The following is a 16341-nucleotide window of genomic DNA, read 5'->3' on the forward strand; positions in this document are numbered from 1 at the left end:
ATCTAAGAGTAAAGGGCTTCTTTTCCCAGAAAGATAAATATATACATTTGCACTTACAAACACACACACACACACACACACACATACACACACACACAAGCTAGGGCTTAGAAAAAGGTCTGAAAGGAAAGACCCCAAATTTATAACAGTGATTTTCTTAAGAGAGAAAGATTGGTGGAAAAAAAAAGTGAAGGGAATGAGGGACTATCACTTTTTATCTTATGTATTTATGTTTTACTTTTTATAATAGACTTGCATTATTGCTGTAATTTTTAAATTAATGAAGCTATGTTTATTTTTAAAAATTTGAGAAACATGAAGATAAATGTTTTAAACTCTATATTACCACCATTGAGAGAAAATCAATTCTAAAAATTTGATGTATTTTCTTTTTAATCTTTTCTTCTGTGAACATACACACATAAACACCACACAGAAGACTACAATTAGAGTGAATACAGACTTTTGTTCTTTTTCACTTAGCATTAAAATAAAGGATGTTTACCTACCTTGCTAAAAATTCTTCAAAAAGTTAACTTTTTATAACTGTTTATAGTTCATTAAATGGGTATTTTATAAAACAGAAAAGTAATCATTTATTATTAAAACTACTTCCAAAATCTTTAGGTAACTAAAGCAAAAATAAATAAGTAGGCCCATATCAAACTAAAAAGCTTCCACACAGGAAAAAAAAAAAAATCAATGAAATGAAAAGACAGTCTACCGAAAGAGAGAAAATATTTGCAAATCATATATATCTGATACATATGTTATAACAAAATAGAGAACTCATACAACTCAATTGAGAAAAAACAATCCAGAAGATTGTTCAGAGCAGAGGATCTGTTCAAATCCTTTCTTATTTTTCCAAAGAAGATATATAGGTGGCTAACAGGTTCATGAAAAGATGCTCAACATCACTAGTCATCAGAGAAATGTAAATCAAAGCCACAATGAGATATTACCTCATACCTGTTAGAATGCCTATTGTCAAAAAGACATGAAATAACAAGACAAAGATGTGGAGAAAGGGGAGTCCTTGTGCCCTCCTGGGAATGCCAACAGATGCAGCCACTGTGGAAAACAGTATGGAGGTTCCTTAAAAAATTAAAAAATAGAACTAACTGACCCAGCAATTCCACTTCTGGGAATTTAAACAAAGAGAAAAAAACAATTCTCTCAAAAAGAGATATGTATACCCATATACATTACAGCATTGTTTATAATAGTCAAGATATGGAAACAACCTAAATGTTCACTGATGGATGAATAGATAAAGAAACTGTAATGTCAAGGTGTCTGGGTGGCTCAGTGGGTTAAAGCCTTTGCCTTCGGCTCAGGTCATGATCTCAGGGTCCTGTGATTGAGCCCCACATCAGGCTCTCTGCTCAGCAGGGAGCCTGCTTCCCCCCTTCTCTCTGCCTGCCTCTCTGCCGACTTGTGATCTCTCTCTCTCTGTCAAATAAATAAAATCTTAAAAAAAAAAAGAAACTGTGATGTGTGTATGTATATTTGTATAATGGAATATATATGTATATTGTGTACACACACACACACACACACACACAATGGAATATTATTTAGCCATAAAAGAGAATGAAATCTTGCTACTTGTGACAACATGGGTGGACCTCGAGGGCATTATGCTATGTGAAATAAGTCAGAGAGAGAAAGACAAATACTATATTATCTCACTTATATGTGGAATCTAGAAAAAAGGGGGGAAAAAAGCTCATGGATACAGAGAATATATTGGTGGTAGCCAAAGGCAGGGGGTGGGAGATAGGCAAAATGGGTGAAGCAAGCCAAATGGTACAAACTTTCAGTTATAAAATAACTAAGTCATGGAGATGTAATGTGTATCACGGTGACTATAGTTACTAATACTGTGTCACATATATAAAAGTTGCTAAAAGAAGAGAAGTTACAAGTTCTCATCACAAGAAAAAAAAACCTCTGGAACTATGTATGGTGACAGATGTTCACTAGACTTATTGTGGTGACCTCTACTTTGCCATATATACAAATTTGAATCATTATATTGTACACTTGAAAGTAACAGAATGTGGTAAAAGGAAAGATTATTTCCAGAATTTTTAATAAAACTATTTTAATAAATTACAAACTACCAAATGAAAAATAGAATTATTAAATTTCTACCACAATTCTGTATAATAGGCATTAATCCAAAGCACTTGTTTATGGTTCAAATATAAATGATAGTTTAAAAGAAGTGTGTTTTAGTATTATTAAGTATTTCTTATCCAGCCATCACATAAAACAGTTTAAAGAAATGTTTACCCCTTTAAGGCTATGATCAAAAAAATTGCAAAGTAATCAGAATCTAATTAAGTTTAATAGCATTCATGTGTAAGGCTATATAGATAAGAAAACTAGTATCTTACCATTAAATGGGGAAAAATATCTAGAATGGCCCTAGATTTAAACATAGTACACTTGAGGTATCTGTAAAAGTCTTGTAGTAATATAGAAATATACTGTAGGGGTTGTACCTGTCAAACTCAAAAGCAATGAAGTGGTTAGACTGTATATTTAGCAATAAGGCTAAAGTCAGGACTGGTGAATAAGACCAGACAAGCACAGTAAGTATGTGGAATACAGGGAGAAGACCACAGTCACGCAACAAAACCAGGACTAGATCCTTATTGACTCCAGCCTATTCAGACCTCTCTTCCTTTTAGCATTAGAGAAAATCTGTATGTACTCTTCCTTTAAATCTATATCACACATTTTGTATTTCTAAACATATTGTGAGCTTTTCAAGGGCATGTAACTACTTTTCTTCAATTATATATAGTGTAGAGTTGGATCCTAAAGGAGTTCTGAGCTTCCATTTGCAGCAAAGACGGAGTCCATAATCCAGACCACCTTGTATAAAATGTGAATAAGATTTGCTTTAAGTCACTAGACTAAATAAGATAGTGAGTAATTACCAGGCTATGATCCAGAAGAAGAGGGAAATCAAGATAGGCAAGTCAAAATCTAGACTCACTTTTTCCCCTGGGGCACTTGCTACCACTGAAAGAGGCTGCCAAAGGACCAAGAGGCTGAGCAGTGTTCTCATCATATCCAAGGAATAGGTAGATAAAAGCTGCAGTCAAGGAGCTGTTGGACAGTACAAAGAAAGGTTATAAATCTCATGCACTTTGGGTTAAGACTCTGGAGAGCTGTATTTTGGGAGTACAATGAACTATAAGTGGTCCTCCCTTTACAGCCAAACTTTCAATCCTTTCAATCCCAGACAAGAAATTGGGGATCCCGGATTCCAAGGGCCCAGAGGCAACTATGGAAACAGACGTAAACCACCTCTAGAAAGAGATATTACACAAACCTTAATTCCTACAAGCAATTTTTTTTAAAGATTTGTTTACTTATTTTGGAGAAAGAGAGAAAAAAAATAAAAGCAAGAGCAGGGAGAGGGTTAGAGGGAGAGGGTAAGAAGCAGATTCCCCCCCACTGAGTGCAGACACCGATGAGGGGCTCCCAGAAACCTGAGCTGGGATCATGACCTGAGCTATAATCAAAAGTCAGGCACTTAACCAACCAAGCCACCCAGGTGCCCCCCTACAAACAACTTTTAAGTACAATGTCTGGCTCATAATCAAAAACATCCACACATGTGACAAGACAACATCAAATACATGAGAATACCAGAAAAAAAAACAGGAAATTTAAAAGGCCTACCTGAGCTGCAGATGTTGGTGTGATCAAACAGACTTTAATCAATAAGAGAAGAGAGAAGAACCACATGGTCCTCTCAATTGATGCAGAAAAAGCATTTGACAAAATCCAGTATCCACTCCTGATTAAAATGCTTCAAAGTATAGGGATAGAGGGAACATTCCTCAACTTCATAAAATCTATCTATGAAAAACCCACAGCAAATATCATCCTCAATGGGAAAAAGCTGACATCCTTCCCTTTGAGATCAGGAACATGACAAGGATGCCCACTCTCACCACTCTTGTTCAACATAGTATTAGAAGTCCTACCAACAGCAATCAGACAACAAAGAGAATTAAAAGGTATCCAAATTGGCAATGAAGAAGTCAAACTTTCTCTCTTTGCAGATGACATGATACTTTATATGGAAAACCCAAAAGACTCCACCCCCAAACTACTAGAACTCATACAGCAATTCAGTAATGTGGCAGGATACAAAGTCAATGTACAAAAATCAGTTGCTTTCTTATACACTAATAATGAAAATACAGAAAGGAAAATTAGAGAATCGATTCCGTTTACTAAAGCACCAAGAACAATAAGATACCTGGGAATAAACCTAACCAAAGAGGTAAAGGATCTGTACTTGAGGAACTACAGAACACTCATGAAAGAAACTGAAGAAGACACAAAAAGATGGAAGACCATTCCATGCTCATGGATCGGAAAAATAAACATTGTTAAAATGTCTATATTGCCTAGAGCAATCTATATTTTCAATGCCATTCTGATCAAAATTCCACCAGCATTTTTCAAAGAGCTAAAGCAAACAATCCTAAAATTTATATGGAATCAGAAGAGACCTGGAATTGCTAAGGAAATGTTGAAAAAGAAAAACAAAACTGGGGGCATCACATTGCCTGATTTCAAGCTTTACTACAAAGCTGTGATCATCAAGACAGCATGGTACTGGTATAAAAACAGAAATGTAGACCAGTGGAACAGAGTAGAGAGCCAGATATGGACCCTCAACTCTATGGTCAAATAATCTTCGAAAAAGCAAGAAAAAATATACAGTGGAAAAAAGTCTCTTCAATAAATGTTGCTGGGAAAATTGGACAGCTATATGTAGAAGAATGAAACTCAACCATTCTCTTATACCACACACAAGGATAAACTCAAAATGGATAAAAGATCTCAACGTGAGGCAGGAATCCATCAGAATCATAGAGGAGAACATAGGCAGTAACCTTGTCAATATCAGCCACAGCAACTTCTTTCAAGACATGTCTCCAAAGGCAAAGGAAACAAAAGCAAAAATGAATTTTGGGGGCTTCATCAAGATCAAAAACTGCTGCACAGCAAAGGAAACAGTCAAACAAAACAAAGAGGCAACCCAGGGAATGGGAGAAGATATTCGCAAATGACAGTACAGACAAAAGACTGATATCCAGGGTCTATAAAGAACTCCTCAAACTCAACCCACACAAAATAGATAATCATGTCAAAAAATGGACAGAAGACATGAACAGACACTTCTCCAGTGAAGACATACAAATGGCTAACAGACACATGAAAAAATGTTCATCATCACTGGCCATCAGGGAGATTCAAATCAAAACAACATTGAGATACCACCTTACACCAGTTAGAATGGCCAAAATTAACAAGACAGTAAACAACAAGTGTTGGAGAGGATGTGGGGAAAGGGGAACCCTCTTACACTGTTGGTGGGAATACAAGTTGGTACAGCCACTTTGGAAAACAGTGTGGAGATTCCTTAAGAAATTAAAAATAGAGCTACCTTATGACCCTGCAATTGCACTACTGGGTATCTACCCCAAAGATATTGATGTGGTGAAAAGAAGGGCCATCTGTACCCCAATGTTCATAGCAGCAATGGCCACGGTCGCAAAACTGTGGAAAGAACCAAGATGCCCTTCAATGGACAAATGGATAAGGAAGATGTGGTCCATATACACTATGGAATATTATGCCTCCATCAGAAAGGATGAATACCCAACTTTTGTAGCAACATGGACGGGACTGGAAGAGATTATGCTGAGTGAAATAAGTCAAGCAGAGAGAGTCAATTATCATATGGTTTCACTTATTTGTGGAGCATAAGAAATAACATGGAGGACATGGGGAGATGGAGAGGAGAAGGGAGTTGGGAGAAATTGGAGGGGGAGACGAATCATGAGAAACTGCGGGCTCTGAAAAACAATCTGAGGGTTTTGAAGGGGCAGGGCGTGGGTGGTTGGGTGAGCCTGGTGGTGGGTATTATGGAGGGCACATATTGCATGGAGCACTGGGTGTGGTACATAAACAATGAATTCTGGTACACTGAAAAGAAATTTAAAAAATAAAATAAAATTAAAAAATAACTACGTTTACTATGATTAAGGTTATAAAGATAAAATTGAGAATTTCCACAGAGCTGGAAACTATGAGAAAAGACATAGAGGATTTTTAAAAACACATAGAAATTCTAGAAACTAGAAATACAATTAACGAAATGAAGAACTCAAGGATTGGTTGAACACTAAGGTAAATGAAGAGAAAATTAGAAAATAATATATAAATCAGAAGAAACAATTTAGAAAGAAGCACAAAGAAAGAAACAAGAAAAGATAAATGCAGAAGCAAGGATAAGGGGCATAGAGAATAGAATGAGAAGTTATAAACCAGGTGTAAAACCTAGTCCCCGAAAAAGAGGGATGAGAGCATGGGGCAGAAGTAATACTTGAACAACCATTGGTAATATTCTAAAACTGAACATTCTAAGACACAGTTCAAGAAACCCTACAAATCCAAGGGGCAAAATAAAAAGAAATATATGAGTAGACACATCTTAGCAAAAAGCAATTATAATCAAGAACAAATTGTCTGCAAAATAGCAGAAGAGAAAAGATTACCTCAAAAGAAGCAATAATTACACTGAGAATTGACTTCTCAAAAAAAAAAATCAGTGAAAGCCAGATATAGTGATATTTGTAAATGGCTGAAAGAAAATAAGTATTAATTTATATTTCTAATGAATGTAAATAGAAACATTTTTGGATAAATAAGAACTAAGAAAATTCATTACCAGCAGACCAATATTAAGATAAATAAATAAGGTCATTCTTTAGGTGACAGAAAATGAAACCAAACGAAAAATAAAAGATGAAAAAAGAAGAAGAAATAGCAAATAACATGGTAACTTTAGATGTAGATATATTTGACTGTTGTTTATGTAAAATAATAATTAAAATTAACAACAAAGGTAGCATTTAATTTGGAGGCAGTAAATATCATTAAAATGGTCTAAGATATTATATTTTGGGGGGAGCAGGTTAAAAGTGACAATTAACATCAGACTTTGATGACTCAGAAATACGTGTCACAACCCTAAGATACAACTGAAGAGTACATAAATTCTAAGCTAATGGATGAGGGAAATGGAAACAATTTAAAAGTATCAATCCAAAAGAAGGAGAAAAGAAACATAGGACAATTAAGACAGATAAGAAGCACATAATAGATGGGAGATTTAAATCCAACTAGATCACAAATTATACTAACATAAATGTTAAATGTTTCAATTAAAATGCAGATTATTGGACTGGTTTTAAAAAAACAACAGGGGCACATGGGTGGCTCAGTGGGTTAAAGCCTCTGCCTTCGGCTCAGGTCATGATCCCAGGGTCCTGGGATCGAGTCCCATATCAGGCTCTCTGCTTGGCAGGGAGCCTGCTTCCCCGCCCCCCACCCTGCCTGTCTCTCTGCCTATTTGTGATCTCTGTCTGTCAAATAAATAAATAAAATCTTAAAAAAAAAAAAAAAACTACATGCTATATACAAGACACACGTCTCAACAGAGGGATGCAGAAAAAAAAAATTCAAAGGATGAAAAAGATTGATTTTGCAAACAGTAACAAAAAATGTTGAGCTATGGTAATGCCCAGTTAGGTAGATTTAAAGGCAAAACCATAAAGAGGTAAAGAGGGACATTTTTGTTGATCAACAACTATATACCAGTGAGATAGCTAAAATTAAGGAGTGAAGCAAAGGAGAATAAGGCACAACAATTCTCATACATCCCAGTAGGAGTATGAAAAAGCACATTTGTAAGACATTCTAGTATTATGCATTAAAGATTAAGAAGTGCATAGCTGTTATGGACTACATAGTCATATGTTGAAACCCTAACCCCAATGTGATGGTATTAGGAGGTGGGGCCTTTGGGAGAGAAAAAGGTCCTGAGGTTGGAGGCTTCATGATGAGATTAGTGCCCCTTATAAAAAGAGACACAAGAGATCTTGCTTCCTCTCTGCTCTCTATTATGTGAGGACACAGCAAAGAGATGGTCATCTGCAACCCATGAAGACGGCCCTCACCAGGACCTTCATCTGGGGCTTCCCAGCCTCCAGAACTATGAGAATAAATATTTGCCATTTAAGCTACTCAGTCTCTGGTAATTTGTTATAGTGGCTCAAACTGAAAGACAATACCCTATGACCCAACAAAATCTATTCAATGATATAGAAAAATATATACGTATGCATCAGGGTCCATACACAAGAATGTTTATAGTAGCACTATTTATAGATTCCCAAAACTGGGAGCTCACAAATTTTTATGAACTTAGGACAAATAAATGAATTGAAAATACTCATATAGGGGCGCCTGGGTGGCTCAGTGGATTAACCCTCTGCCTTTGGCTCAGGTCATGATCTCAGGGTCCTAGGATCAAGCCCCGCATCGGGCTCTCTGCTCAGCAGGGAGCCTGCTTCCCCCTCTCTCTCTGCCTGCTTCTCTGTCTACTTGTGATCTCTGTCTGTCAAATAAGTAAATAAAATCTTTATAAAAAAAAAAAAGAAAAGAAAATACTCATATAATAGAGTAGTATAAAGCATTTAAGATGAATAAATTATGTTACAAACAACATGAAAAAGATGTTCCACAAATACCTTACAAATACTACTTTTAGCGAAAGATGACAGACAACATAAGAATGCATGATTCCCTTTGAAAAGTAATCATTACTAAATTATAGCATTTAGAAATATATATGTGGATAATAAAACTCTAAAGAAAAGCAAAGAAGTGGCACTATAAATTAGGATAGTGATAAACTTTGTGAAGAAAAATATAGGAGTTATTAACTAGAAGGGAAGATAAGGGACTTTTGAGAAGCTGGCAATGTTCTATTTCTTGACCTGGGTGGTAGTTTTACAATCACTTTGTAATAATGCATTGAGTTGTACATTTTGGCTTGTTTTGCATTTTATTCTGTTTGTGTATGTGTGTTTTGTTGTTTTTTTAAATGTTCGAGGGGCGCCTGGGTAGCAAAGTCAGTTAAGCGACTAATTCTTGGTTTCAGCTCAGGTCGTGATCTCAGGGTCATGAGATCAAGCCCAGCATTGGGCTCTGTGTTCTGCATGGAGTCTGCTTAAGACTCTCTTTCCCTCTCCCCTTTGCCTCCCCTCCCCAAAATAAATAAATAAAGCTTCAAAATGTTTGAAATAAACATATAAATAAAAGCCCTCTGTGACATTTATACTTTACCTGATATGATCTGGAAGGTAGTGGATTGGTCAATTAAATTGGTTCATTAATCTAGGAATCATTTAAATAATGATGCTGCCATACCTAGAATATTTAATTTTCAGTTAAAATTTATATAATTCTACTCCTAGGTATTTATCCAAAATAAGTGAAAATGTACATCCACAGAAACACTTGTAATAGAACATTCATAGCCACTTTATTTCTAAGAGCTCCAGAATAGAAATAACATGAATGTGTATCATTGCAATTTTCAATATATCTATATGATACACTGACACACAATTTGTGGTATATCTATACAAAAAATACTATTCTGCAGTATAAATGAGTGCACAACTGATTTACCCAACTATGTGAATGAAACCAGTGATGTGCTGATCATTGGCTCTTCGGGGTAGGGAAAACCCTGATTTGTAGGGTTTGCCAATTTCTAGGATTTAAATGTTCCCAATGCAATACTCCTAGTTCAGCTTGAAGTCACTGAATGCGGAGTTGGGAAGAGATGCACTCACGTGACTTTTAGAACGGGTTTGAGCGGGCGCCAGTACACCACAGGGAAGTCTCTCAGACATTATGCTGAGCAAAAGAAGGCCACACACACAGAAGTACACATTATATGACTTCATTTATATGAAGTTTTAGAAAAATAGTCTAAAATGGTAAAGAAAATCAGGAAAGTGATCACATTTAGGGAGTTGGGGTATGCAATTCCCTGGCAAGGGGCATGAGGAAATTTTCTGGGGAGACAGAAATGCTCTGTATTGTGATAGGGTCGTGTATCCCACAGGTATCTGGTCAAAATCATACAGGTAAGGTTTGTGCATTTCCAAGTACGTAAATTTTACCTCAAGCATAAAAGAACCATAGAAAAATAATGAGAGTAACAAAGCTGGAGGAATGAGTGGAAGTATTAATAACAGTACAGGAAAGGCAGAAAGTTGATAATTACTGAAGCGAGGTGATGAGTATGGAAGTTCATTATATTATTCTATTTATTTTGTATGTGTTTAACTTCTTCTGCATAAAGCTTAAAATAACATATTCACAGATGAACAAAGATCCACCAATTTTTCCAATGTACTACTGTGACTTCTTCATAGATCAAGGGTCCTCTAGTTTTGCTTTGTGTTTGTTACAGAAAATAACCAGTATATTTCAAGTTGTCCCGCCTTTCGAGTAGGAAGACAAAGACACACATAAAGCCATCATTATGCAGGGGTACCTGGGTGGCTCAGTGGTTTAAAGCCTTTGCCTTCAGCTCAGGTCATGATCCTAGGGTCCTGGGATCGAGCCCCACATTGGGCTCTCTGCTTAGCAAGGAGCCTGCTTCCTCCTCCTCCTCTCTCTCTCTGCCTGCTTGTAATATCTGTCTGCCAAACAAATAAATAAAATCTTTTAAAAAATAAATAAATAAAGCCATCATTATGCAGAATTCTAGATTGTCATGATTTTTCCTATATAGTTCTCCTCTTCAACAGTTGTCTTATCCATACCTAATGGGGTAGATTTTTTTTTAGCTAACTAAATGTATTGTGCTTTTCCATAACATTAAATTTAGTTGCCTTAAAAAACCAATACGCTTCTTTCTTTTTGCATTCACATTTTATCAATTTATGATTTTTAAAGTATGATATTAAAAATAATAATATACCTGGCATATATAGGTTTGGGAACAAAGTCAATGATATCTGAGGTCAGAAGGAAAGAAAGATATGATAGTAACTTATAAACTGAGTACCTCTGCATAAGTCATGCCGCCAAACTCCTCCAACAGTTGAGGAAGGCCAGACACAAAAGAGTGCATACCTTATGACTTAAGTAACATAAAGTTCTAGAAAGTGAATACAACATTAAAAAAAGAAATCAGAAGAGTGATCATCTAGTTTACGGAGAAGAGGAATGAAATGAATTTCAAACATATACAGAGACCATTTACCCTGGAAACAAGGACTTCAGACCAACAATCTTATTTTACACTTATAAGAATGGTAGAAAAGAGAAAAGAAAACTGGGCACAGCTCTGTCTATTTATCTGTTTATCTAGACTAAACTCACCTTAGACAAAAGGTTGCTGTCTATTGTGTTGTTTTACTTCCTGGAGGGAAAGTTAGAACATGAATAAAGAATGATTTTTTTTGTTCCAGAAGAGACTATGGTCAGATATACTCTGACCAATGAATATCCTTCGGTGGCTAACAATGGGCCTTCCTTTAGTCCTTTGAAAGTCAAGAGAACAGGAGAGAATAACTCCATGACTGACAGCCGGAGAGGAGCTCTGAACACCTGTGCAGGCCCGCCCTAGGGCCCACAGTTCCATTTGGGTGCACCTTTTGGAAAATCTAGGTAATCTGGCCTTCTCCATCTCTCTACAGATTAACAATATTTAATTTCATAATAATAATAATAATAATAATAGCAACTCTTTATAGAACTTTTAATTTGCCCAGGGAATAATCACTTTTTATACATATTCTCATTTGACCTTTGCAACAATCCTGTATGGGAGACTCTATTATTGCCCACATTTTTTAAAATGGAAAAATGAGACTCAGAAAGCTTGAATAACTATCCCAAGATTGCTAGATAAACAAGAGGAAGAGCCCAGATTCCCAGCCATGCAATCTGACTGCAGAGTGTACCTCATTAGCCACTGACAAGCTAAGTGACTAATACACTATAGGGAGCTGGGGGAAATGGCAGCAGAGTACTCTCTTTCCTTATACTTAGTATTAGCCAGCAAGCTAAAAGATACAGCGGATGAATTTTGGCCCAAATATGCCCAGTGAGCCAATGTCTCTAAAAGATGATGAAAACAGAAATGATATGATTAGTATCCTGAAAAACTAGCAGAGATCTTTTTAAATCATAGGATTCACAATCAAGAAGATCAACAAGAGCTCTGCATTTTTTTAGGCAAAAGGGAAAGGAAGAATAAGAGGGGAGGCCTAATTTTTAAAGGACATTTTCCTATATTTTAGAACATTATCATTTTGCTCTAGGTTTCAAGAGGAAAGAAGAGTAATGGGTACCATTTCATATCCTTGCAATTTATATCAGACATGAATTATCCGAATTTAAATGCTTCCTATAGTGTATATTCGATCAGTTTATTTTACTACTTTGATGTTTTCACTTTGCCCAAATTCAGACACATTTGTCTACTGTCCCTGCAGACCAAGGAACTATTACTAGAGGCAAAACACATATGCATGCATGTGACTGTTTATACAGATAGAGAATAAATATATATTTCTATCTTATCAAAATACAGACTTCTGACAAGTCAGAAAGAACAGACCATATTAAAACTATCACCATCAAACACAATGTCCAATGACCTCTAGGTTAAATAGGAAGAAAAAATATTTCTTTGTAAAAAGGAACTTCTTGTTTATTACCTTGAGATTTTTTTCCCCCCAAGATCCAGTACCAAAATATTACAAGAGGATAATGGCATGATTAGCCAGATGACCTTGGGCAAGTCACTAAAATTCTTTTTATCTTAGAACAGAGAGCTGAGGTCAAGGCTCCAACTCTGAGTTCTCCTTGAGCCCTGATTTTATGTAGGTCTCTGCTGCAGCATGATGGGGGTAAGCCTTCAATGAAAGAAACATTCCACGTGTTCATTCTACCTCCTCAGGCCGTTTCCCCATTCTGTAGGGAGGCACCTACAAAATGGTGGTGGTTGAACTAAGTGAGGCAGTTGACATCTCTTATAGTTTGCCTCTAGCATTGCATCTGAGTTTTGAAAAGTCATCAGACATTAGAGGTATGTATTCCAAAGCCCCGTGAAACTCAAACTGTTTGATAAGTCTTGTAAAAAAACAGAAACCAAAAATAAAAAAAAACCTAGATTGAATTGCAATAGGAAAACACGTCTGGGTAACACTTAGGGGAAGCTCCAGCTGATTGGGAATGAATGGGCTCTGTGCTCAGCAACAGCTGCAACAACACAGGGCTAGCCTGGGTAGATGGATGCGTACAGAACAAGCTGAGCTGGGGCCTGGAATTTCCCGAAATGAAATCTGAGAAGTATTTAGGTTGACCTTCTCTCTCTCAGCACAGCTGACCCTTAAGAAATAAGAGATGACACATCCCAAAGCACACTAAACTTTTACAACAGCAGCCCAAAAAAAAGAGTTGGAAAATGCATGGGAGTCCTCCTGCAACGCTGGCAGAATAAACTGGTTGATTTGACTGCCTTCTGTTTGGGGAATAAACAAAGAGGTTATTTAAGAATCGTATATGCTGGGGCTGCTGTGGAATGCACAGTTTCCAGAAAACAGATGTATCTGTCGATTATAATCAGGCTTCCTACACTGCAGGACTCACTTTTCCACAGCAGTCAGGGTTATAATGACATAAAACAGAATGCCATGAACTTGTATTTAGAAAAGCTGATCTAAGAAAAACAGTGGGGAGAAAGATTGAAGTGTTTGGAAAAAGATACATAAGCAGGTACAATATGGATGGGGAAATGTATTATTTTCCAATAACAGCCTCCTCAATGGTGTTTTCCAGAAAACTGCAGAAAAAATTTTCTTAGCAGGGAAATCATGGAAGTAAGTGGAGTCACCTCCTGGGTAGTTGTATAAAGACACACCTTAAAAGGAATCTTTAGAGTAGGTTTCACATGTGGAAAGTGAGGCCATTATGAGCTATAGCCCCTCAGGTTATCCACTTCCATCTGGCCTAATAGGATGGGATTTTGTGAGGTAGAATAAAGTGGCACCTAGAATACCTGTCCTGGACATAAGCCTCCTCTTCGAGCTGTGACTGTGTCAAGTCACTTAGCCCTTGCTTCGCTCTGTTGGATCCTCATAACATACACCTAAAGGATTTTGTAAAAACTATGCCTCACTTTCACAAACATAAAAGAAGTAAAAGCAGCCCTAAGGACAACCCAGCAGGAAGTGCTGGGAAATAAAATGCTCCACAATGATTCAGTTGGGAAGAAGCTTAGAAGTCATTTAGGCTCTTAGCTTCCATATGCTGGCTCAAGCCCTGTGTTCTTTCCAAAGTAGTAATCAAAGAAAATAGAGATCAGAGATAGTATTGATTCTATGTTACATACAGAATGTCTATAGACATAGTGACTTTAGTAAACTATCTTACACTGAACACATCACAAATAAAGGAATGGCAAAACTCAAGAGTTGTCTGTAATTCTCTTCTCCCATTTTCTTAATTGCACTCCTTTAAGTCTTTTGGCCCCAACAGCAATAACTGCCCTTATCAAGGCTAATGGTCATGTTGCCAAATCATGTGACTCAGGTCTCAATCTTCATCTTACCTGAGCCCTGAGCAGTACCTGGCGGAGCTGATCATTCCCTCCCTCTTGAAACTCATTTGTCACTTAGATCAGGACCATCACACTCTCTTACTACTCTCCCTTCTTGGCTAATCCTTCCTACCATCCCTCATCCTTCTTTATCTAACCTCTAAATATTGAAGTGAATTTGTAACATCTCTCAGGGTTTATTGTATAGGACCTCAGTAATCCAAGCTTAAGGAAAAACAAAAAGAAAATCATGAATTATATGGAAATTGGGTGCACCGAGGAAAGCATTTCTTAGCGGCGGGTCCTCTCAGTGGCTGCACTGTTTCCAGTCAGGGGCAGACTCTGCTCCCTCCAGGCTCCAGGAAAACAGCCTGCTCCCATGCCCTTGTTACTTCTGCAACATAGAAAGCAGAGCAAACTCCTCTGTGGGACCCTTTGTCTTATTCGCATGCTGACTCATGATGACAGGGTGACCATATAGTCTGAAAACATAGGCATATGTCAGCCATCCCGAAGTGACTAAATAATGCCTATTGCTGATAGGTTAGGAGAAAGTCCTCCAGAGGGCTGGTGCCAGAGTGGTAGGGCTGGATGCCTATATAGAGACTGATGGAAAGCTGTGTCACACACCATGCTCCTTGCAGTTTTGCACAGCACATTACACTGTATGTTGTGAAGGAGAGATGACACATACTATGTATTGTAGATACAGAGATGAACATACTATGTATCGTAAGGTAATATCCACAAACTACTTATCATGTGTATTCTCCTGTTTCCGCGATTTTACTGTATGCTGCAGACTGAATGTTTGTGTCCCCCAAATCCATATGTTGAAATCCTAATCCCCAATTTAGAGGTGAGGGCTTTGGGTGACTAGGTTATGAGTGGAGCCCTCACGGACAAGATTAGTGCCCTTAAGAAAGAGGTCCTTTGTTCTTTCCACCATATGAAGACATAGCAAACAAACAAAAAAACAAAAAAACCCCAGCCAGCTATAAACTTGAAGTGAGCTCTCACCAAACACTGATCTGCCAGAACCTTGATCTTGAACTTCCCAGCCCCCAGAACTGTGAGAAATAAATTTCTGTTGTTTATAAACCACTCAGCCTATGGTATTTTGTTATAATAGCCCACACAAATTAAGACACTAGAGAATCTACTCCCATTGAACAAGGCAATAAATGTGTCCTGACTTGTTCTGGTCCTCTAATTCAAACGTTTATTGACAATATGAGCAGAGGTCCTTTGCTCCTGAAAAACAAAGGAGTTTTTGACCTCTACACAACTAACTGCCCAGATAATGAACAAGGAAATTAATACTCACATAGTCCTGGCTGTACACTAGGCATAGTCCTGGAGACTTTCACACACCCACTCCATTTAACCCTTATGAACTCATAGGCAGAGATAGCACTTAATCCTCATTACAACCCTATGAAGGGGATCCTAACACCTTTCCGGCTCCAACAGGCTAAGGAACTGGGATTTAAACTAATTTCCTCTGCCTTAAACTCATTATTGCTGCTACATCCCACATTATTTATTCAATTTTTATAAATGAGTAAGTAGGGATCTTAAGAGGTTGAAAATTTGCCTAAAATTACATGGCAAGACTGAAATTCAATCCTGGATCTTTCTTTTTTCTTTTTTTTTTTTAAATTTTATTTTATTTTATTTTTTTATTATTATTAATTTTATTTTTTATAAACATATATTTTTATCCCCAGAGGTACAGGTGTGCGAATCACCAGGTTTACACACTTCACAGCACTCACCATAGCACATACCCTCCCCAGTGTCCGTAATCCCACCCCCCT

At 37.1% G+C, this 16341-nt stretch overlaps 1 long non-coding RNA gene across 1 annotated transcript in view; it reads right to left on the reverse strand.

Moving 5' to 3' along the window:
• The window catches only part of LOC125106723 (uncharacterized), a 67637-nt gene that overhangs the window by 13483 nt on the left and 37813 nt on the right, over positions 1–16341 (reverse strand). The window lies entirely within an intron of this gene.

This window comes from Lutra lutra, chromosome 8 (assembly GCF_902655055.1).
Source record: "Lutra lutra chromosome 8, mLutLut1.2, whole genome shotgun sequence".
Lineage (NCBI taxonomy): Eukaryota > Metazoa > Chordata > Mammalia > Carnivora > Mustelidae > Lutra > Lutra lutra.